The 25830-nt window shown below is 39.8% G+C and overlaps 1 protein-coding gene across 1 annotated transcript in view; it reads right to left on the bottom strand.

Annotated features, from left to right (window-relative positions):
• The window catches only part of FOXP4 (forkhead box P4), a 138025-nt gene extending 119302 nt beyond the window's left edge, over positions 1-18723 (bottom strand). The window contains exon 1 of the mRNA XM_082247614.1: positions 18360-18723. The gene's annotated coding sequence lies outside the window, so the exon portion shown is untranslated. The remainder of the gene's footprint in view (positions 1-18359) is intronic.
• Positions 18724-25830: the final 7107 nt, after the last annotated feature.

The following is a 25830-nucleotide window of genomic DNA, read 5'->3' as shown; positions in this document are numbered from 1 at the left end:
CGATTTCTTATTCTCTGCAAAATATGCCTAAGCAATGCTTAACAATCCAACCCACTCTCGCATCAATCCTTTGTGCACAAACACAACAGCTTAACGCTAAAAAAAAAAAAGGCATCTCACTTCCCCAGTTTTAAACAGGCAATTTGTACAAAGGACTTATAAAACAAACAACTTAGTCCATATAGCTCTTTTATTAAAGTGCATGTAGGCAGCAACAAATTAAAAACATAACATCTTCAATATTTGAAGTACAAACACACTGTACATGTGCACATACATTTGCAGGCGCATAAATCCTATAGCGTAAAACATCCAGCATGCTCCTGCACTCAGGGAGCTAAAAGTGAAGAGTACAGCTGGCTCATGTGAATGCAAATACTACAACACATATGAACAACATCACTTTCATTGTAAGAAGAAGTACAGCACAACCACTGCATAACACTGCAAAGCAAGAAGCAGAGTCTGCTTATGTAATATAAGGTGGCAGCTATATATTTAAATACTACTAGGAAAACGTTTTGAAAACATTAACAAACAGTAATGTATAAATCAAGCTGAACCCTGGCAAAGTATCTCACAAAAGTGAGTACACACCTCAAATTGTTGTAAATATTTTCTTATATCTTTTCATGTGACAACACTGAAGAAATGACACTTTGCTATAATGTAAGGTAGTGAGTGTACAGCTTGTATAACAGTGTAAATTTGCTGTCCGCTCAAAATAACTCAACACAGAGCCATTAATGTCTAAACTGCTGGCAACAAAAGTGAGTACACCCTTAAGTGAAAATGTCCAAATTGGGCCCAATTAGCCATTTTCCCTCCCTGGTGTCATGTGACTCACTAATGTTACAAGGTTTCAGGTGTGAATGGGGAGCAGGTATGTTAAATTTTGTGTTATCGCTCTCACTCCCCCATACTGGTCACTGGAAGTTCAACATGGCACCTCATGGCAAAGAACTCTGAGGATCTGAAAAAAAGAATTGTTGCTCTACATAAAGATGGCCTAGGCTATAAGAAGATTGCCAAGACCCTGAAACTGAGCTACAGCTCAGTGGCCAAGACCATACAGCGGTTTAACAGGACCAGGTTCCACTCAGAACAGGCCTCGCCATGGTCGAGCAAAGAAGTTGAGTGCACTTGCTCAGTGTAATATCCAGAGGTTGTCTTTGGGAAATAGATGTATGAGTGCTGTCAGCATTGCTGCAGAGGTTGAAGGGGTGGGGGGTCAGCCTGTCAGTGCTCACACCATACGCTGCACACTGCATCAAATTGGTCTGCATGGCTGTCGTCCCAGAAGCAAGCCTCTTCTAAAGATGATGCACAAGAAAGCCCGCAAACAGTTTGCAGAAGACAAGTAGACTAAGGTCATGGATTACTGGAACCATGTCCTTTGCTCTGATGGGACCAAGATAATCTTATTTGGTGCAGATGGTGTCGTAAGTGACGGCAACCAGGTGAGGAGTTCAAAGACAAGTGTGTCTTGCCTACAGTCAAGCATGGTGGTGGGAGTGTCATGGTCTGGGGCTGCATGAGTGCTGCCGGCACTGGGTAGCTACAATTACATAGTTAGTGAGGTTGAAAAAAGACATCAGTCCATCCAGTTCAACCTATGATGTGTGTGTGTGTTTGCTGTCAACCGTACATTGTATACCCCTCTATGTTGTGGTCTTTAAGGTGCCCATCTAATAGTTTTTTAAAAACTATCAATGCTCCCTGCTGATACGACTGCTTGTGGAAGCGAATTCCACATCCTTACTGCTCTCACAGTGAAGAACCCCCTGCGTATTTTAAGGTTAAACCGCCTTTCCTCTAGTTTTAGTGAGTGGCCACGTGTCTTATTGTATTTCCTTTCTCTGAATAGGTTTTTCCATATGCTAGGGTTGCCAGTACAATATTTTTACATTGATATCATATCCCCCCTCAATCGTCTCTTCTCCAGAGAGAATAAGTTCAGTGCTTGTAGTCTTTCCTCACAGCTGATGTCCTCCATTCCCCTAATTATTTTTGTTGCCCTTCTCTGGACTCTCTCCAGCTCCAGCACATCCTTCCTGAGGACCAGTGCCCAGATCTGGACAGCATACTCCAGATGTGGCCGGACCAGAGTCTTGTAGAGTGGGAGAATAATCTCTTTATTTCTGGAGTGAACCCCCTTTTTTATACATCCCGGTATTCTGTTGGCTTTGCTTGCAGCGGCTTGGCATTGCATGCCAGCCACTGCCAAGCCTGTTGTCTACCAGTACCCCCAGGTCCTTTTCCATCCTAGACTCACCCAGAGGCCCCCCAGTGAGTAGCTTGCTTTCTGGTTTCTGGCACCCAGGTGCATTACTTTACATTTTTCAACAATAAACCTCATCTGCCATGTAGTTTTAGTTGCCCACCCCAGAATTTTGTTCAGGTCCGCTTGTAAGGTTTCCACATCCTGCCCAGAAGATATTGGCATGCTTAGTTTAGTATCATCCGCAAATACTGAGATTGTACTCGATATCCCCTCCTCTGGATCATTTATGAATAAATTAAACAGGATTGGCCCCAGGACAAAACCCTGGGGGACCCCGCTTTCCACACCCGCCCAATCTGAGTATTCCCCATTAATCACCACCCTTTGCAACCTCCCCTGGAGCCAGTTCTCTATCCAGGTACTCACCTTATGGTCCATACCTACCTTCCTTAGTTTAAACAGTAAGCGTTTGTGGGGAACGGTGTCAAAGGCCTTTGCAAAGTCCAGATACACCACATCCACAGGCTTTCCTTTATCTAGGTGGCAGCTCACTTCATCATAGAAGGTTAATAGATTGACAGTTCATTGAGGGAACCATGAATGCCAACATGTACTGTGACTAGGCCGCAGGGAAGAATTCCAACATGATAACGACCCCAAACACACCTCCAAGACGACCACTGCCTAGCTAAAGAAGCTGAGGGTAAAGGTGATGAACTGGCCCAGCATGTCTCCAGACCTAAACCCTATTGAGCATCTGTAGGGCATCCTCAAACGGAAGGTGGAGGAGCGCAAGGTCTCTAACATCCACCAGCTCCGTGATGTCCTCATGGAGGAGTGGAAGAGGACTCCAGTGGCAACCTGTGAAGCTCTGGTGAACTCCATGCCCAAGAGGGTTAAGGCAGTGCTGGAAAATAATGGTGGCCACACAAAATATTGACATTTTGGGCCCGATTTGGACATTTTAACTTAGGGGTGTACTCACTTTTTTTTCCAGCAGTTTAGACATTAATGGCTGTGTTGAGCTATTTTGAGGGGACAGCACAATTACACTGTTATACAAGCTGTACACTCACTACTTTACAAAGTGTCATTTCCTCAGTCATGTCACATGAAAAGATGTAATATATATATATATTTTTTCAAAATTATTATTTTTTTTTATTTATAGCGCAAAAATAAAAACCGCAGAGGTGATCAAATACCACTAAAAGAAAGCTCTATTTGTGGAAAATAAGGACATCAATTTTATTTGGGGACAGCGTCACATGACCATGCAATTGTCAATTAAAGCAATGCAGTGCTGTATCGCAAAAATGGCCTGGTCATTAAGGGGATAAAATCTTCTGGGGCTGAAGTGGTTAAGCTGACCATTCACGGCCCGATTTAGGGAAGATAACTGCTGAATCAGCCAAAAGTCAAGCGGTTGATGGCCCTTCCACTTGACTCAACAAAGGTCAAAGTCAAAATTAAAAAAAAAATTGTCTGCCAATACAGTGACTACATCCGATTGGTTGCAAATACTATTCGGGTATTCAGACAGCCTTGGATGCCATGACTGTCAGACAACAATAGCCGGTAGTGGAGATTTTCCTATCCATGCTATTTAGCGTGAATGGAGGAAATCAACTGAGGTATGGCTAAGCATGTATGGCTAGCCTAAGCTAAATGAATATTTTCCCAACATGCATATGTTAAAGACTATTATCTCTAGGAAATGCCAATTAAGAATATGTTCTTGACATGGACCCTAAATTCAGAACCAGTGGTACACACACACATATATATTAGACCACTGTCAGATGGGCACTTTAATAACTGCATCTAGCAATTATAAAACACTATTAACACTTTTGTCAGCCTGCCAAAAAGGAATGAATGGGCAGAATTTTTGGCCCTGCTAGAGAACCACAAAATTTAGCACTGAAAAAAACAGCAGGGCATTTCACACGAGCATAAGTACTCTGTAAAGACACCGCTAAGCTCCAAAAATTGCCTATCTGACATCACCCTTCAATTTAAATGATTATGAATGCTTACATAGCTATGGGTATTTGTAGCAGAAATCAGCAATTTCTTTAAAACTAGCTGTGGCCTTTACAGTCTTGTTAAAATCACTCTGCTTTCAAATAGACTAATTGGAATATATACTGTGTATGCTAACTTTTCAAACTTCACCGTAAAGAGAAAAGACAAGTGTAGCATTTTTTAGGAAAGGAAAAAATCAATATCTGCCTATTTTTTTCTACTTATTATTAATAAAAAGAACAGAAAGACTAATCAAAATATGAAACAACATAAAAAAACGAATGTCTGCCTTGTTTAAAAAAGGTAGCATTACATTCTGTCAAATCTCTTTGCATAATATATAACTGTATACCATAAGTCAGGGCTCGACAAACCCGGGCGCCAGGTCGCATTTGCGACTAGAATTAGCGACCTGGCGCCTGGGGTGCCCTGCAGGAGGTGTCCTGTCCCTTTTGCGCCCCCCACCTTCTCCTCGAGTGCACGGACTTCCGCGCCGTCCAAAAATTGAGGCCCCGGCTTTTCGGCCTTCTTCTGTGAGATGAGAGGCTAGTGTGGTGGCCGGGAGTAATGCATGTTCTCAATGCCTTCCAAAGAGGAAATGAGAGGGAAGTTTTTTAAGGCTTCATCTCTCTGTCCAGTTACCTTTGCTTAAAGGTAAGTGGACAGGGAGTGTGGATATTATTATTAATTTATTTTTTAAATGTAAAAAAAATAAATAATATTTTTTTCTTTTTTTTTTTAATTATTTAAAAAAAATAAAAAATTTTTTTTTTCCAATTCTTATTAAAAAAAAAAAGGTTTTATATATATATATATATATATATATATATATATATATATATATCTTTTTTTTTTTTCCTCATCGCCATGCCACAGCCGAAGGCCTCTTTCACACTGGCTGTCTGATCAGGTCCGCCTGTCAGTTTTTCAGGCAGACCTGATCGGACCCTTCATTCTCCTCTATGGAGCAGTAATCTGCCGCCATCTGATCCTGTCCGCCAAAAACAGACGGATGGTGGTTCTATTTTCTATCCATCCCGTGGATCGGATCAGATGGCATCGGATGGAAAGAGACAGACAGTCTGTTTCCATCCAATTGCGCTATAGAAGAGAGTGGAGTTCTAGTCGTATTTATTTGTAAATTTAGTATCCGTTTTATTAAATAAAGCTTGGTTGTTAGTTTAAAAAAAAAAACTGGCTCCTAACTTTTTTAGCTGGCTCCTAGATTTCAGGCAAATTTGTCAAGCCCTGCCATAAGTGACACACATGTTAGACAGTATACAAATAAAGTGTAATATACACGTTACACTACATAGAATCTAAATGAGGTATTCTGATTCCGATTTCTACTTTTCTACTGTTTTGAGCAATGAAACTGGCCATACACAGGATAAACATCACCCACTCTGGGCGTTTTCAGTCATATTGAACATCATCATCATGTTTATGACATCTGTAGACACTGGCTGACTGACCACTTTGGATAGGTTTGATAACCTTGTTCGATCACGATACTTTCCTCAAAGATAAGCTGGCACCACTGCTGTCTGCACACTTTTTCTTCCTCTATCAACTCAAATGGACACATAAAAATACATGGTTTTGGGATAACCAAACTTTAGTTAGTTTTATGGCTGCTGAGCCTAAACTGACTGTTTTTTTACAAGTTTTTATTTTCTGTATAAGAAGGCAGGAAGGGAAAATATGCACTAATTAGCACCAGTTATCTAGTGTTAATTTTCTACTAGATAAAAATGCTCCATTTGCCTCCATAGAAAATATCAAGAGATATATTGTGGTAAAATTTGTCTCCTTGCAGACATGTTTTTCTGGCTTGGCACACATCCAATATCTAACTGCAGTGTATGAAGTAATCATCCATATAGATCTTAATAGGCATGTCCCCAAACCCAGCATGCTGAAAAGTGGTATTCATGACCATAAATGTGCCAGACAGCCAGAGTATGCCTTTTTGTGCTGAAGTTTAGTATATCTCTTAATAGCACCCACAATGATTCATGTAAATCACAGCTTTACACTTAGCTACCCTGCACTTCACTTATGTAAAGTTCATTTTTTTTAATTGAATTAAGAAAGACAAATGTGCTCTGGCAGGAAAAACAGGTCATGTGATTATTCCCTTAAACACAATCAGTTTATGTTATTTTAATTTAGTATATTTGAACACAAGTTAATATATACACTCAGGTTTCTTAGAAACCTAAAAAATATATCACTTAGTAAGGGTTTAAAATACCCTGTCAGGTTCAATTTGCTGTCTGTTTGCTACTGGGAAGATTTACCGTCATTTCCTGTCCTGCATATACAACAAGGAAGTGAGAGGAAATGTCTCGAAAGCAAGAGAAAACCCTTCCTCAACAGCAGGTGTCCCAGTTGAAGGATTTCCCCTCAATTCCTATTCCGGTGACAACTTAACACAGCAATAAAAGCCTAACAGGGTTTAGAAAGAAGTTACGTAATAGTCAACAGTGAAAAAAATGCCAAGGATGGATCTGATGATGTACACATGTGAGAGCATAGGAGGATTTGACTGTAAGCTCTGTTGGTCAGGTAATGTTTTGAAAGGTGTTCTGTAAATGTAAAGAGTTGTTCTCTAAAGTGTTATGTTAAGAAGTGATATAACAGATAATAAAACCAAGATAGAAAAGAGCAAATAGGAAAGTATGTAATCATGCAAATGTGTAAGTAAAATAAAACTAAACTCGTACACACAAGAACCAATTCATATTTTGTACACTTGCTATACTTCAGTTTTTTAACAAATATATATTGTCCTACATATTCAACCAAATATTTACAACTGCAGACACTGGTCTATAATAATTATTAGGAACATACAGCTAAATATACCCATAGTGTTTTGTTTTTCTAACAAAAGCTAAAATCAAGAAGACAAAAAACTAGCTAATTATTAAAAAATATGTCAATGTGAAAATCTGGTTAAAAAGGTAAGCTGTTTAATACTATATCAGCAATAACGGAATTAAAAGTGGGTAGTTTTATTTTTTAATTCAAATATATTTAGTAAAGCAATCTGCATACTACAGCAGTACATAGACATTGTTTTGCTAATCACTTTTTATTGGTCTGGCTGCACCAAACTGACATAAGGTGACAACTATGCGGTTCCTGTGGTTTACTATTCAACATTTCTGCTTTTAGCACTGACCTAATAAATTGGCCTGTATGTGGCACTTCAAAACATCCGCATGTATAATATGCTGAATGTGTTGGAAACATTTGGCCATTCATCTTACCATATTGTTCTATTAGCATGAGACAAAGCACATATTTTCTACATTAATTCATACTCCATACTATAAAGGGTCTATTGATCCCATTAGTTGAACTGTACATACATTAATCAGACAGCCTTATCCCCAGCTCTGGTCTGGCAGTTCATATAGTGCACAAAAAACAGACAGTATATGAAGTGTAGAGTGAAACAGATTATAAGAGGAATGTCAGGTATCTGCTCCAGAGCAGCCTTATGTATTTATGAGGCACAAGACAAGTTATAAAAGTAGACATGACAAAGACGTACAGACGCAACATACAGACATAATAGACACACGCATAATACACACAGGGATGGTGTGCAAGGACAGAACGGAATAGAGACAAGAAACAGATGTGCAGCCAATAGACATAGACAAAATACAAAATGCAGAGACAAGACAAAGATTTATGGATACAATGTAAAAAGATAAGGCACAGGACAAAAATGTTTAAATCCCACAAAATATGCTTTTGAATTTCTGAAATGTTGGTGCAAGAAGAATTTAGGTACTTCAAATTGAAGGTTTACCTAGGTTTGGACAATATGAAAAGCATATTCACAGACTGAACAAAATGAAAACTTGCAACTTTAACATTGAAGGAAATGAAAACTACACAGCTATACAACCATTAGGAAAGTACCTCCAAGCTTTCCTCCAGTTAAAGGAAGGAATTCCACCTAGTTTAGGGTGACATATATTATCAGCAAAAAACAAATCTATAAATTGTTGGCCCTATCTCTAAAACAAAGCTAAACTATCAATATTCTCTTAGATTGTAAGCTCTAACAAGCAGGGCCCTCAGATTCCTACTGTATTAAGTGTATTGTATTTGTACTGTCTACCCTCAAGTTGTAAAGCGCTGCGTAAACTGACGGCACTATATAAATACTATATAATAATAATATAAATGTAACCTCTATTAATGGGTTCTACTCCTGTCCCTAAATAGCAGAGAACGAGATCATTTTATTTAAGTCTCTGTCCAATGGAAAAGCAGGGTCACTATTCACTGGAAGATCGATACAATACAATACAATATGTGACCTTGTTCCATTCCATGTTGAACATTTTCATCACATGGCTTTACTAGACAGAGTTTTGTTTTACTATACAGTAGAATGGCTTTTTACTGAAGGGCCTATCAGTAAAAAATCTACTATGCATGCAACACAAGTTTTCCAGTATTGTGGAAGATTTTTGTGTCTAATCTTGCATATAGTGGTTGCTTTAAGATTCTGGCTACAGATCGCCACACCTATGCTAGCAAGTTATTACAACTGCTGAATCTTTATCATGGTGGGTGAACTACAGGTATACTAATTAGAGAAATCAAGGATATGCTTATGTGTTTGGTCCACACTTACTGTATATGTGTTTGGTCTATTGAAATAGCCCTAAATGCTTTGAGAAAATCTATATAAACAGAGAGAAAACTTGCATGTTGAGGGATTAGCAGTGGCACAGAACCTTTAGCCTAGAGCACCACATCTAGCGCCAAAGTGTAACCATTCTAACAAGACATTCAAACAATGTCAGAGGGATTATGATGAAAGAACCAATAAATCAAAATGTTTCTATACAGTACATTAGGCACGGTGCTATGACTGTTCTGAGCATGTCCACCAGAATGAAAAGTGTTCTTTGCTACCAGTCAATAGACATAAAGACAGAAATTGACTGGGAAACTCCAGCACTTTACTTCGGACACTGCTGTCAGTGCCAGTTTTATAGCACACAACCATTGCCAATTTAGTGGATTAATAATACCATAAATAAAAGCTGAAATTTAGGTATCAAGTAAACTATAATCTCCGCTATGGGTGCTGCTATCACTGTATTTACAAACAGCTGAACATTAATAAATAAGCAAAATTACTAGAAATAATAGCCAAAATATTGTATACATGACATTGAAACAGAGGTAGGTGGTTACAGAGATTAGTATTAGCGCTAAACAGATTGTATTTTCTTGCAAGCTCAAATGGATTTTTAACGGAAAACAATATTTCACATATCAAAACTAATGAACATTAAAACCTACTTTACATTTTATTGTTATTATTTTTGCATTCGCTGTCGCACGAGAACAGTGAAAGATTAATATCAGGAGGACAGAATCTTACACAATACTGATGTCAAGAATGCATTCATGTCAGCAATTTCTCCTCCAATGAGATACCTAACAGGAGAGGAGCCCCAATTTCTCTTTGTTGCACTAAGAAGATGAGTAACATGCATTGGCTTGTTGTTTGTCATTTGGGTTTTGTTGGGTACTCTGTGAAGTACTAGTGATAAAAGTTAAGCGTATCAGATATGTAGAGACACTGTTTACCTGTTTGAATAGTATATAAGAAAAACATAGTTACATTACAATGGTATAGTACAGATAAAAATCTTTATAATATTATTTGAATCCACAGAGCTGTCAGCATAAGCAACCCTACCATATGTAAACTGTGCCATACAGGACTGCAATTCACCTTTGTGCAAATATTTTAAAGTAAAACTAAGCTGAAAGCACCACATCATTCATATGTTCACATTCTGTCTATGATGCTGCTTGGGACCCATACTAGATATTCATTTATATGCCACAAGCCTAAAATCAACATTGATGTATAATTAAATCTACTTGAGGAAAACCGTTGATAAGAATGCACAAGGTTATTGTTATTTAAAGTAAAATTATAGTGCTGAGAAGATCAAAACAGTGAAGAAATCCTGTTTTGTACATATGCTGCAGTTGCCAAGTAATCAGCAGTGGAAAATCAGAGGGCTTTGTGCCTTTTATTTAAATCTAGCACTACAGTCAAAAAGATGCAGAATAACATATCACGCTGTGATTTGTAACTGTAAGCAAATATTTTAAAAACAGCCACACCAAGACTGAATTTTCCTGGCAAACTTGGAAAGCTATTTTTTCTAGTAAACTGCAGCCTGCCCACGAGCTCGCTTCTAGGTGCCAAATCGAGATTTTAACAGACTTAAAATGAACAGAAGATGAAGCCATCCAATGTATCTAGATAACAATGCTTCAAAGGGAAGCGACAGTTGAGATGAATCTCAGGCTACTAGTCTTTCCAAAGAATTGATACCTGGTCTAAATATTACAGATTTATCCCTATAAATTGATTGCCATGGAAACTTCTCAAAGATTTTATACTCATTGTTATCATAAAATGGCTTTCATTTCAATTATCTTTTTATCATGTAATATTGGCAATAAGTCAATAAATTAATACTAATGTACAAGTTCAGTTTAAAATGCAAAAAAGTATTTATATTCTAATTTTGTGTCCATATCATAACAAATATAGTAGGTGAAGTCCACCATAACACTGTATGATATGTTGAAGTTATGACTTTAGTAACAATGTACCCCTGTATTATATTTTAAAATGCTGGCAGGTGGGTCTTTGCCATGCACAACAGTAAAGGATAAAAGAGACCAAACGTTAACATTTTTTTGATAATCACATTTTTATTTATTCTGAAAACTAAGTACAGTAGCCCAGATAAACTAATCAGAATCCGATCTTAGTAAAATTACTTCTCATTGGTTGTTGTGCGTTACAGGACTTTGCCATGTGTACTGAATAAGCCCACTTGTGTCAAAAAATGTGGCACGCAATAGTACAAAAACACGCAGTGTCATATAGTTTCACAGGAAATAAGTGCAGCGCTGACAGGATCACCCACGCAATGTCACATTTGCTACAGAATATGCAACTGTGGTGGCCTCACTGCACACGCTTGGATTTTAATGGCACATTTCCTGCCTCATTACACACCAAAGTTATGGGGTCTGGGAGCCGCTATTGGGTGACTGTGCAGTATCATGCCCCCCTCCCTTAGGACATGCTGGTCTCAGCTGTGCAAATATCCCATCCTCACCCAAAAACTACATCCTTGTTCCTACAGAGACTCGCAGCTGGTTTCTCTGGCCTTGGAGGAGCAATACATAAATAACTCTTCCTCTGGTTTCATTCTCTTGTGCTATTTACCCTAAACTCAGATGCAGATATATCCATGTGGTTTTCTAAACTCAATCCATTCCAGCCTATGTATTGACTGGGTGATAACTAAAGCACTTATCAAACAAGTCCTGTAGCAGTACTCTGCACAACTTCCCACTGTTATTTAATGGACTTTGCTTAGAAAGTGGAATTACAATTTTAGAAAGAAAATGCTCTGTGATTTCTGATATATCAACAGTACTGATGATGAATCAGATGTTAACTTCCCTGAAAGACAACACCCCACAGACATTGGGAAGCATTCACAAGTAATGTTACATTAGATGACACATTGCCAATGCATCCAACACAACAGGTGTTTGTCTATATAGAAACAAAATACACTATTTTATTCCAACAGCTTCACTACTTTTATACAAAAATGGAAGAAAGTCAAGAATTATTCTACAAATATTTTTGTTTTGGCAACAAACATATAACAGTTGTGAAAACCACTACGACAGTAAAAATGAGCATAAGTGTCCTGCTGCATAACATAAGTTCTTTCTACTATTTTTATAGTCAAAACAACATAACAATATCTTCCTGACTACAATAATTATTTATTTACTTTTTTCTTTGCTAATAAACCTCACTTACAGAATACACAAACAGCATAGGAAATCCTTGAGTGTTACAAATTAAATGTAATTACATGCAAGCTAGACAGTAGCACATTGCTTAGAAATGTAAGAATAAATGCCATCTGTGTTTTGACTTATATATCAGAGTTTAACTTTCCCTCATAACTGGAGCGGACAACAAAAATGTAGACACTGCACAGTAACAGATGGGTACCCAGACACTGATGAGTGTAACAATATACTTTAAGAGCCTTGAAAACTTTTGAACCAGTGTGGTGCCACCTTAAACATTGATTTGGTGAGAAGCCTTATAAAACACAAGGCACAAATAAGAAATGGTGACAAGGCGTGTGAATTGGAAAGAGACAAAAAAAAGCCAAATGTGTTTACAAATGAAACAAGACAGAGGGGTTGGAAGACATAGGTGCTTCACAAACTTTCCCTTTCACTCATCACTGAAAAAAGATTTTGGTCCTAACAAGATGCCGATTCTAATTTTATGTAAGAATAATATTTTTATGCAGGAATAATATAAATGTATTTTAAGGAAACATTATGTGTAGTTAAAAGTTCAATTTTGGTCACAATTTAATCTTTATAAACTACCGAAATCATATCTTCCAGTGGAAAAACATGCATTCCAACAAAGACCTCTTCGGAACTGCTGCCTGTTATGCACATTCACTTCAAAACTGTAACTTTTTCTTACTTGTAAGAATATTAGCAGAAAGGCTGAAGCTTTGGATTCCACATGGATTTTGCTACATTGTTAAGCAGTGGGTGCTTGCAGCTCTCAGAAGAATTACAAAAACAGAGCAGACACCTTGCCAACTGCACTACTACTTGTAAGTCCACCATTGTCACACAGGTATTGGCTGAGAAAATGACAACTTTTTAGATACTTTTAGAGACACTGTTTCAAATCGTATACTATTTCTCCCTGAACCTCCCCTAAACATTTCAGTGTAAGAAGTACTGCAAGTTCATTTTCTTCTCTGCATGTATAAAATACTACACAAAATCCCTTTACTTTTTAATATTGCACATGGCATTTTCCTTTGGACTTAAATAAAAATAAAGAAAGAAATAAAATAATAGGAAAAGCCAGGTAACTGAGGACTCCTAATTATTATAATAATCTATTAACATATCCGTAGTATTTTTTTTAAATAATTTATCTTCTGGATAGTGGGTTTCAAAGCACTGTTATTTAAATAAAAAAGTAAACATAAAAAAACAAACAAAGTGTCATAGTTATATAACTGCCATTTTATACAGCCAAGACTATAGTTACATTCTGAAATAAGTGCAGATATTCAGAATCACAGGAGTGCAAATCTCTGAACATACCACAAAAGATGAACACTTCTATGCATATTAGCATCAAAGATATATATACATAAATGAATTATGTCACACATTATAAGTTAATTGTACATCATGCAGAAAACTGCTCAATCCATATGAAAATGTGAACAATTTGCATGTTTCATTATTTGAGTAGTTTCTCTCGGACTCATACATGTAATGATTAACCTATGTACAAACAAAGGTATGCATGCTAGCCATCCTGACGACAATATACAAACAAAAGCCACACAAGAGGCTTTCTAGGAAGAAATGAGCACTTTAGTAGCATTGCCATAAATGAATGTTGAGCCAGCAAAGGTCAGACAGAGGTGGTCAAGAAAAAAAAAAAAATGTCCAACTTCAGAGGAAAACTAAGGCTGCCCATACATGGCTTACGTTTAGGCAAAATTCAATATTCAGTATCTTGGAATCAATAAAAAAATTCTAAAGTGAATTATCACTAGTAACATATATTTGTGACCATTTTATGACTTCTTGGAAGATCAGTCATTGCTTTTTTTTTTTTTTTTTTTTTAACATTTGCACTTTGAACACTACCAGATAATTTTTGAAGTAATGGCCTATTCATAGCCTATGTGTGTACATAAAAAAATAGTATCTGTTATCTGTCTTGCAAGTCATCTGCAAAACTACTCTCCAGCCTGTTGGAAAATCATTCTACCAATCACCAGCTATTTCCAATGGTCTCAGACAGTTGTTTCTTCATAAAAAGCTTTTAACTGAGCTTTACATTTTTAAAATCTTATGCAAAATGCACCTATGTGTGTCCACATTAGGTCTTTTCATAGAACTTGAGTTTTTAAATGTAGAGTGCAGTAAAGTATACAAAAGTGATGCTTAAGTAGAACACACAGATCATTTGGGGTACATAACAAAGCAAACGTATCAACAGATGCACCTTCCAAAAGCGAACATGTGCTAACAGGGCTGAAATTGTGTCTGACAAAAGATGTAACAAAAGCTTCATGTAGAAAATAGATCCACCAGTTGGGAACGTACAGGCTTCTAGTAGTGGTCTTTGAAAAGGCAGCCCTCAGGCCACACAGTTAAATGAGTACACTAAATATGAGCGCTTACTGCATCTGCAGATATATAGGATAATGCAAATCATGTTGCCATTTGTTCTAATAACCATGTATATTTTGGCATCTATATTCCCAACATATCTCCATATATTTACATACCAAGCACACACTCCAAAACACCCACACACATAATGGGAGCAATCATTCCCTGATTACTGTCACCTCGTTAGCACATGGGGAAGTGACAGGCAAGTCTCACTAGATTTGCCCTAAACCCCAGTCAGAGGATCCTTTTCACCAGCGCTGCGTGAAATTAGGCACATCAGACGCAATTGTTTGCTGTAATAGTTGCACACATGGTTTAAACCTAGTTTACACACTACTCTTTTGAATCGAAAAAAGGTTTATAGTTTACTACAGAGTTTTAAATTGTACGACTAGAATACTCTGAGATCCCTTGCTTAGAAATCCCTCACAATTAATCTATAAACAAAAGCCATGAGAAGACTATCATTTGTTGGCAAGCTATAATAAATTGCCAGGTTAGACTCTGATGCCATGCCATGTAGATTAAAATAACTATCATGCCCATGGAAGGCACTGGGATCACAATTAACAAAGCTTTAACACCTGTATAAGGAACTTTTTGACTGTCACTGGACACAACTGTCACTTTAAACAAAATAAATAAAGATCCTTTTCTTGGTTGGTCTCTCAAATACACCATTGAAAGTGTTTTACTTTATCTATTCCATAAGTGTATATAAAGATATTTTTCATCCAGCCAGAAATCTCGTGAGCTGATAACTTCCTGGAGAGTTAGTATTGTTCCCTGCTATTTCTTTGCACTATAAAACCCCTCTCCCTGGTGTTATGTAGTCCTAACACATTGGGGTGATTTACTAAATCTGGACAGTGCAAAATCTGGTGCAGCAGTGCCTGATAGTTCATAAGCTTCTAACTTCAGCTTCTTCAATCAAACTTTGACAAAAAAACAGGAAGCTGATTGGTTTCTATGCAGAGCTGCACTGGGTTTTGCACTCCAGTTTTAGTAAATCCACTCCATTGCTATGTAGTCCTAACACCCTCCTGACCTAGGGTGACAATACTGCCCTGCACGGTTGTCACCCTATGACAGGAAATGAGCTAACGGCAGGGTTACCAGTTTAAAATAAAGAAAAAACAAATGCAGCCACCACATAAGGACTGTGAAGCTGCAATATTGTGGATTTTGCAGTGATTTAGGTGTTTCCTAAACTTCAAGTAGAGTTCAGGCAAACGTTGAAGCCTGCGATGGACTACTTTTACATTTGTTTGCAGGACCCTCCAAATCCTCAAGCTAGGTCCACACCTGTGCATGTGCTTTTTTGGTGCATATTCAAGTGTGTTTTTAATGCAGTTTGATGCTTCTTGTCTGTTTTTTTTTTGTAGGAGGAGACAACTGGGCATTAAACACAAAACCCTACTAAAAATGCACAAAAAATTCAAGTACATGTGTTTTTCTTCATGTGCTCCCTTTGAAGTCTGTGGACCCCGAAACGCATCTTCCTGCATGAAAAAAAAAAAGTGCCTGCTACTCTTTTAACAAAAAACCACCAAGTACTGCCCATAATACTTTTTTCATTTGCACTAATATGCAAACTTTCAAGACAAGCTTTTGAGGTGTATGCCCTTTCTTCAAGGTCCAAGCAGTCACTGCCTGGACTGCTTGGACCTTAAAGAAGGAGGTATACCCCGAAAGCTTGTCCTGAAAAATGTGGGTGTTGCAAATTGAAAAAGAAAAAAAAAAAAGTATCCCAGACAGTATTCAATTGTTTTTTGCGGCAAGTGCACTAATCACCTTAATCCATCCGGAAACTGTACTGATGTGAACGAGACCCATAGGAAACCACGGTACATCAATGGTCCTGCGTTCCTGCGCTTCACATAAAAACCTACAGGTGTGAAGGGAACCCATAGGAAACCATGTTACGTCGATAGTTGTGTGCTCCTGCGCGTCACAAAAAAAACGTACAGATGTGAACAGGACCCATTGGAAACCACTTTGGTTGTGTTCCTGCGCTTCCCAAAAAAATACAGATGTGAAGAGGACCTATAGGAAACCATGTTAAATTGAGGGTCGTGTGTTCCTGCACTTCACAAAAAAAACAGGTGTGAATGGGACCTATAGGAAACCATATAAAATCAATTGTTCTGCAGTCCTGTGCTTCCCAAAAAAATGTAGAGATGTGAAGGGGACCCATAGGAAACCATGTTAAAATGATTGTTTTGTATGTTCCTGTGCTTCACAAAAAAAACGCACAAGTGTGAAGGGGACCCATAGGAAACTATGTTAAACTGAGGGTTGTGAGTTCATGTGCTTCACAAAAAAACGCACAAGTGTGAAGGGGACCAATAGGAAACCATGTTAAATTGAGGGTTGTGAGTTCCTGCGCTTCACAAAAAAATGCACAGGTGTGAATGAACCCATAGGAAACCATGTATAAATCAATAGTTCTGTGTTCCTGTGCTTCACCAAAAAAAACTTAAGAGATATGAAGGGGACCCATAGGAAACCATGTTAAACTGAGGGTCGTATGTTCCTGCACTTCACAAAAAAGTACAGGTGTGAAGGGGACGGTGACCCATAGAAAGTCATGTTAAACCGAGGGTTGTGTGTTCCTGCGCTTCACAAAAAAAAAAAAACGCACAGATGCGAATGGGACCCAAAAAAAGTAGATATGTGAACAGGACTTATAGGAAACCATGTTAAATCAATAGCCGTCTTGTCCTGCGCTTCACAAAAACCCATCCAGATGTGAACGAGACCCATAGGAAACCATATTAAATCAATAGTTGTGTGTTTGTGTCGTGAAAAAAATGCACAGGTGTGAACCTAGCGAAGACAAAGACCTACCTCCTGTACATACCTTCTCCAAAGACATGCTAGGTCTATGGGCTCCTGTCTAAACTGTGCCCTTAGCCTGTGAGACCTACCTCGTGTACATACCTGCTCCATAAACATGCTAGGTTTTTGGGCTCCTGTCTAAACTGTGCCCCTAGCCTGTGAGACCTACCTCCTGTACATACCTGCTCCATAAACATGCTTGCTAGGTTTTTGGGCTCATGACTAAACTGTGCCCCTAGCCTGTGAGACCTACCTCCTGTACATACCTGCTCCATAAACATGCTTGCTAGGTTTTTGGGCTCCTGTCTAAACTGTCCCCCTAGCCTGTGTGACCTACCTCCTGTACATACCTGCTCCATAAACATGCTTGCTAGGTTTTTGGGCTCCTGTCTAAACTGTCCCCCTAGCCTGTGTGACCTACCTCCTGTACATACCTGCTCCATAAACATGCTTGCTAGGTTTGTGGGCTCCTGTCTAAACTGTCCCCCTAGCCTGTGAGACCTACCTCCTGTACATACCTGCTCCAAAGCCATGCTTGCTAGGTTTATGGGCTCATGACTAAGCTGTGCCCCTAGCCTGTGAGACCTACCTCCTGTACATACCTGCTCCATAAACATGCTTGCTAGGTGTATGGGCTCATGACTAAACTGTGCCCTTAGCCTGTGAGACCTACCTGCTCCAAAGCCATGCTTGCTAAGGTTGATGGGCTCCTGTGTAAACCTGTGAGGTAAGTACCTTAGACTGTAAGCTCCTGGGGGAGAGGAATTGGTTGAAGCAGATGAAGAAGGTTAGAAATGTATGTAAAGTGCTATGAAATAAATAGGTGGATAATAATAAAGAAACAATGGGCAGTGGTGAGTGGAGAGTGGAGGGGTGAGTGAGTGAGCTGGTGGCACACAGAGGAGAGGAGGGAAGTATTTACCTCAGGATACGGTCCGGACGTCTTCCTATGCCTGTGACAGAATCCATACAACGGCGGGGAAGATCAGGAAAAGTTCTGGAAGTTTGTGGTCCCGGCGAACGGTGCAGCCCGCATAGGCACGGTGTAAGTGTGTGAGACCCTGTGTGTGAGTGTGTGGTGAGTGTGTGCCCCAGAGCAGGTGGCAGCCTCTCCGGAACCCCGAGCCCTCCAATATCCAGGGGGGAAAAAAACTTGAAGAGAGGAAAGCAGAGATTGTCCTCGCTTCTTCCGAGGCAAGAGAGTGACTGGCTTCAGGAACAGCAGCTAAAAAAAAAAAAAAAAACTCCTTCCTCGCCCCCCCACCGCGACACTACAAAGACAAGAGCAGAGCAGCACCTCTATCTGCTCCCCCCCACCCCCCAACCCCCTCCCCTCCCAAAACACACACAGACAAAAAAATTCAGACAATCCTCTCCCGGCCCCCTCCTCCTTCTCTGCAAGACACCAGCTCGGAGACTGAAAGCAAAGAAGGCAAGGCTAGGAGAGAAGAAGAAAAGATTGGCTCTTCTCTTTAGGCACGAAATCCGAGCCGCCTCTTCACATCTCAGTGCACACGCGGATTCAGACTGGGCTTATTCACCAACACAAACCCCTCAGAGGAGCTCAGCCTGCACACCGGCTATAGGAGGACGCCGCCTGCCTGCCTGCCTGGCATCCCGCTTTTCTTCTGACACTCCTTTCTTATGGCCTCCTACTCACTCACTGACTGCACATTTCATGAGGAGAGAGACACAAACTTTACACTTCTTTTCTTTCCTCACAAATCTTACAGCTAGCACCTCAAACATTGCAGCTTTAGGAAAGGTGGGGGGAGCCAGTCCACCAAAGTGTGTAAGAGGGGGCAATGATACTTTAGGAATGTTACATCACTGAGGGCTCACTCCTCATTTTATTATATATTTAACCACTTTAGGACCCAAAGGATTTGCCCCCTTAACCACTTTAAGACCAAAAGGATTTGCCCCCTTAACCACTTTAAGACCCAAAGGATTTGCCCCCCTTAACCACTTTAAGACCGCTAGGATTTGCCCCACTTGACCACTTTAAGACCGAAAGGATTTGCCCCCTTAACCACTTTAAGACCGTGAGGATTCGCCCCCCTTAACCACTTTGAGACCCAAAGGATTTGCCCCCCTTAACCACTTTAAGACCGCTAGGATTTGCCCCACTTGACCACTTTAAGACCGAAAGGATTTGCCCCCTTAACCACTTTAAGACCGTGAGGATTCGCCCCCCTTAACCACTTTAAGACCCAAAGGATTTGCCCCCTTAACCACTTTAAGACCCAAAGGATTTGCCCCCTTAACCACTTTAAGACCCAAAGGATTTGCCCCCCTTAACCACTTTAAGACCGAAAGGATTTGCCCCCCTTAACCACTTTAAGACCCAAAGGATTTGCCCCCCTTAACCACTTTAAGACCCAAAGGATTTGCCCCCTTAACCACTTTAAGACCCAAAGGATTTGCCCCCTTAACCACTTTAAGACCGAAAGGATTTGCCCCCTTAACCACTTTAAGACCGAAAGGATTTGCCCCCTTAATCACTTTAAGACCCAAAGGATTTGCCCGCTTAACCACTTTAAGACCCAAAGGATTTGCCCCCTTAACCACTTTAAGACCGTGAGGATTTGCCCCTTAACCATTTAAGCCCCGGAAGATTTTACCCCCTTCCTGACCAGGCCCTATGCCTGCCTTGCGATTCGGCACTGCATGACTTTAACGGACAATTGCGCCTCGTGCGACGCTGTACCTAAACAAATTTGACGTCCTTTTTTTCCCACAAACAGAGCTTTCTTTTGGTGGTATTTGATCACCTGTGCGATTTTTTGATCATGCGCTGTAAACAAAAAAAGAGCGTCAATTTTGAAAAAATAACAATATTTTTCAAATTTTTTATATGAAATTCACAAAAAAAATGTAAAAATCAAAATTTTTTAACATTTTAGGCCAATTTGTTTTTTGCTACATATGTTTGGTAAAAAAAATCGCAAAAAGCGTATTTTGATTGGTTTGCGCAAAAGTTATTGCGTTTACTAACTAAGGGAAAGATTTTTGTAATTTTTGTTGTTTTTTTTTAACCACTTGCCGACCACCGCACGGCTATTTACTGTGGCGGTCAACCCCTCACAGGCAAAGCGACGTAGTACTACGTCGCTAGCCTGTGAGGGTCTAGGGAGCGAGCGCGCACCGCCGGAGGCGCGCTCCCGCGCGGTAATGGACCCCCCCGCGCGTGTGACCGGCGGACCCCATGTCGGCCGGTAACTCGGCGATCGTCAGTGCAGAGGGAGAAAGGCTGGCGGCTGATGTAAACAAGCCACCTGTCATTCTCCCCTGTGTAAGAACAGTGATCATACTGTTCTACTATGTAGGAACGTTGATCACTGTTCCTACACCTCAAGCCACAGCGAATCACAGTTAGAATCACGCCCCTAGGGACAAACATAACCCCTCCCTCTCAAAAAAAATTAACCCTCTTCACTGCCAGTGTAATTTTACAGTAACAGTGCATATTTATAGCACTTTTTACTGTAGTAATGTCACTGGTAACCCCAAAAGTGTCAAAAATGTCAGTCAAGGGTCCGATCTGTCCGCCGCAATGTCGCATTCCCGCAAAAAAATCGCAGATCGGCGCCATTACTCGTTTAAAAAAAAAACAACAAAAATGACAAAAATCTTTCCCTTAGTAAACGCAATAACTTTTGCGCAAACCAATCAAAATACGCTTTTTGCGATTTTTTTACCAAACATATGTAGCAGAAAACAAATTGGCCTAAAATGTTAAAAAATTTAGATTTTTACATTTTTTTGGGGGGAATTTCATATAAAAATGTGAAAAATATTGTTATTTTTGCAAAATTGACGCTCTTTTTTTGTTTATAGCGCATGATCAAAAAATCGCACAGGTGATCAAATACCGCCAAAAGAAAGCTCTGTTTGTGGGAAAAAAAGGACGTCAAATTTGTTTAGGTACAGCGTCGCACGACCGCGCAATTGTCCGTTAAAATCACGCAGTGACGAATCGCAAAATAGGCCCTGGTCAGGAAGGGGGTAAAATCTTCCGGGGCTTAAGTGGTTAACAAGTAAAGACGGCGATCTGTGATTTTTTTTGCGGGACTGCGACATTGCGGCAGACAGATCGGACCCTTGACTGACATTTTTGACACTTATGGGGGTACCAGTGACATTACTACAGTAATCAGTGCTATACATATGCACTATTACTGTAAAAATTACACTGGCAGGGAAGGGATTAAGTTTATTGGAGAAGGAGGGGTTAAGTGTGTCCCTAGGGGAGTGTTTCTAACTGTGAAGGGATGTGGCTAGTGATGTAACAGCAGAGAAATACGATCCTACATAGCAGGATCATATGATCTCTGTTCTTACACAAGGGAGAATGACAGGCGGCTTTGTTTACATCAGCCGCCTGCCTTTCTCCCTCTGCAACGGACGATCGCGAGCCCTATGTCGCTTTGCCTGTGAGGGGCTGACTGCCGCAGTAAATATACTGACGGCAGTCGGCAAGTGGTTAACGGACAATTTCGCAGTCATGCGGCGCTGTACCCAAGTAACATTGATATCCTTTTTCCCCACAAATAGAGCTTTCATTTGGTGGTATTTGATCACCTCTGCGATTTTAATTTTTTGCGCTATAAACAAAAAAAGCAACAATTCTGAAAATATAAAATATATATATTTTTCACTTTCTGCTATATAACATTCCCAATAAAAAAAAATATTAAAAATCAAATTTTTTCATCATTTTAGGCCAATGTGTATTCTGCTACATATTTTTGGTAAAAAAAAATAAAAATCCCAATAAGAGTATATTGATTGGTTTGCACAAAAGTTATCACATCTACAAACTAGGGGAAAGATTTATGTCATTTTTTTTTATTTATTTCACTAGTAATGGCAGCAATTTGCGATTTTTAACAGGACTGCTACATTGCAGTGGACAGATCGGACCCCTAACTGACATTTTTGACACTTTTAAGGGGACCAGTGACATTACTACAGTAATCAGTGCTAAACCACTTCTGGACATGAAGGATTTGCCCCCTTAATGACCAGGCCCTATTTTGCGATTTGGCACTGCGTTAATTAGTGGACAATTGGGCGGTCATGCAACGCTGTACCCAAATAAAATTGGTGTCATTTTCTCCCCACAAATAGAGATTTCTTTTGGTGGTATTCGATCACCTGTGCGATTTTTATTTTTTGCGCTATAAAAAAAAAGAGCGACAATTTTGAAAAAAAAAAATAATATTTTTCACATTCTGCTATATGACATTCTCAAAAGTAAATATGTAAAAACATTTTAGGTCAATCTGTATTCTGCCACATATTTTTTGTGCAAAAAATCGCAATAAGCGTATTTTGATTGGTTTGCACAAAAGTTATCGCGTCTACTAACTACGGGAAAGATTTATGTCATTTTTATTGTTTTTTTTTTTTGTTTTTTTTACTGGACTGCACAATTGTGGCGGACAGATCGGACCCCTGACTTATTTTTTTGACACTTTTGGGGGTACCAGTGACATTACTACAGTAATCAGTGCTACAAATATGCACTGTTACTGTAATAATGACACTGACAGGGAAGGGGTTAACACTGTGGGTGATCAAGGGGTTAAATGTGAGCCAAGGGTAGTAATTCTAACAGTGGGGGGTGTGGTTTGTGAAATGACCATAGAGACCTGTGATCCTATATAGAAGGATCACAGGGGCTCTATGATCATTCCAGGGAGAAGAACGGTCAGCTGTGTTTACAATAGCTGACCATTTTTCTCTCTCAGCTGGGAGCAATCGCGGGTGTCAGACAGCAATTGGAGGCGCCTGACCCGTGCATCGGCTTCCCCGTTGCCGAGTGGGGGCAGGAGTGCGCTGGTGGTGGCGCGCACTCGCCCCCTTGCTTCCCACACGCGACCAACGAAGACCTACACAGGTTTGCGCAGGAGAGCCACCCTGCTGAAGTAAAAAGGCGGCGGGGTGGTCAGGAAATGGTTAATGACCAGGCCATTTTTTGCGATTCAGCACTTCATTACATTAAAGGACAATTGCGCGGTCGTGCGACACTGTACCCTAAAAAAATTGATGTCCCTTTTTTTCTCACAAATAGAGCTTTCTTTTGGTGGTATTTGATCACCTCTGTGATTTTTATTTTTTGCACCATAAAGAAAAAAAGAGCGACAATTCTGAAAAACAAAACAATATTTTTCACTTTCTGCTATATAACATTCCCAATAAAAAAATATTAAAAATCAAATTTTTTCATTATTTTAGGCCAATGTGTATTCTGCTACATATTTTTGGTAAAAAAAAAAACCCAATAAGAGTATATTGATTGGTTTGCACAAAAGTTATTGCATCTAAAAACTAGGGGAAAGATTTGTCATTTTTATTTATTTATTTATTTTTACTAGTAATGGCAGCGATCTGCAATTTTTAGCAGGACTGCGACATTGCGGTGGACAGATCAGACACCTGCTGACGTTTTTGCCACTTTAGGGGGACCAGTGACATTACTACAGTAATCAGTGCTTAACCACTTCTGGACCGGAAGGTTTTGCCCCCCTTTAATGACCAGGCCATTTTTTGCAATTTAGCACTGCATTATTTTACCTGACAATTGCGCGGTCGTGCGACGCTGTACCCTTAAAAAAATTGATGTATTTTTTTTTCCCACAAATAGCGCTTTCTTTTGGTGGTATTTGATCACCTCTGCAATTTTTTTTTTTTTTTTGCGAGATAAACAAAAAAAGAGCGTCAATTCTGAAAAAAATATATATATATTTTTACTTTCTGCTATAGAACATTCCCAATAAAAAAAATATTTTTTCATCATTTTAGGCCAATGTGTATTCTGCTACATATTTTTGGTAAAAAAAAAAATCCCAATAAGAGTATATTGATTGGTTTGCACAAAAGTTATCACATTTAAAAACTAGGGGAAAGATTTATGTTATTTTTATTGTTTTTTAATTTTTTTACTAGTAATGGCGGCGATCAGCGATTTTTAGCGGGACTGCCACATTGCAGCGGACAGATTGGACACCTAACTGACATTTTTGACACTTTTGGGGGGACCAGTGACATTACTACAGTAATGATTGCTAAAAATATGCACTGTTACTGTACTAACAGTACCAACTGTACACTTGCAGGGAAGGGATTAACACTAGGGGCGATCGAAGAGTTAAATGTGTCCCTAGGGGGTGCTTTCTAGCTGTGTGGGGATGTACTTATGGAATGAACACAGAGACCTGTGTTCCTAAATAGGAGGAACACAGGAGCCCTGTGTTCATTGCTGACAGAACAGCAGTCTGCCATGTGGACAACAGCAGACCGCCATTTTGTCTCCACAGGGAGCGGGAGCGGGGCGTCAATCACAGCCGCTGGACTCGCAGATCAGCTTCCCCTGTGGCAAATGGCTGCGCGCGCGCCCCCACTCGCTATCCCACTTAGCGACGTACAGTTAAGTCGTTTCATGGGACAGAACCAACCTCCCGCAGTATATGTACTGCTACATAGTTACATAGTTAGTGAGGTTGAAAAAAGACATCAGTCCATCCAGTTCAACCTATGATGTGTGTGCGTGTTTGCTTTTAACCGTACATTGTATACCCCTGTATGTTGTGGTCTTTAAGGTGTCCATCTAATAGTTTTTTGAAACTATCAATGCTCCCTGCTGATACGACTGCTTGTGGAAGAGAGTTCCACATCCTTACCGCTCTTACAGTGAAGAACCCCTTAAGCACTTTAAGGTTAGACCGCCTTTCCTCTAGTTTTAGTGAGTGGCCACGTGTTTTATTGTATCTCCTTTCTCTGAATAGTTTGTTCCTTATGCTAGGGTCGCCAGTACAGAATTTGTACATTGATATCATATCCCCTCTCAAGCGTCTCTTCTCCAGAGAGAATAGGTTCAGTGCTTGTAGTCTTTCCTCATAGCTGATGTCCTCCATTCCCCTTATTATTTTTGTTGCCCTTCTCTGGACTTTCTCCAGTTCCAGCACATCCTTCCTGAGGACCGGTGCCCAGAACTGGACAGCATACTCCAGATGTGGCCGGACCAGAGTCTTGTAGAGAGGGAGAATAATCTCTTTATTTCTGGAGTGAATCCCCTTTTTTATACATCCCAGTATTCTGTTGGCTTTGCTTGCAGCGGCTTGGCATTGCATGCCACTGCCAAGCCTGTTGTCTACCAGTACCCCCCAAGTCTTTTTCCATCCTAGACTCACCCAGAGGTTCCCCCCCTAGTGAGTAGCTTGCTTTCTGGTTTCTGGCCCCTAAGTGCATTACTTTACATTTTTCAACATTAAACCTCATCTGCCATGTAGTTGCCCACCCCATTATTTTGTTCAGGTCCGCTTGTAAGGTTTCCACATCCTGCATAGAAGATATTGGCAAGCCTAGTTTAGTATCATCCGCAAATA

Source organism: Pelophylax lessonae (genome assembly GCF_965119305.1).
Source record: "Pelophylax lessonae genome assembly, chromosome: 2".
NCBI lineage: Eukaryota > Metazoa > Chordata > Amphibia > Anura > Ranidae > Pelophylax > Pelophylax lessonae.
Note: the sequence above shows the minus strand (reverse complement) of the source record. Positions and strands in the feature narration are given on the sequence as shown.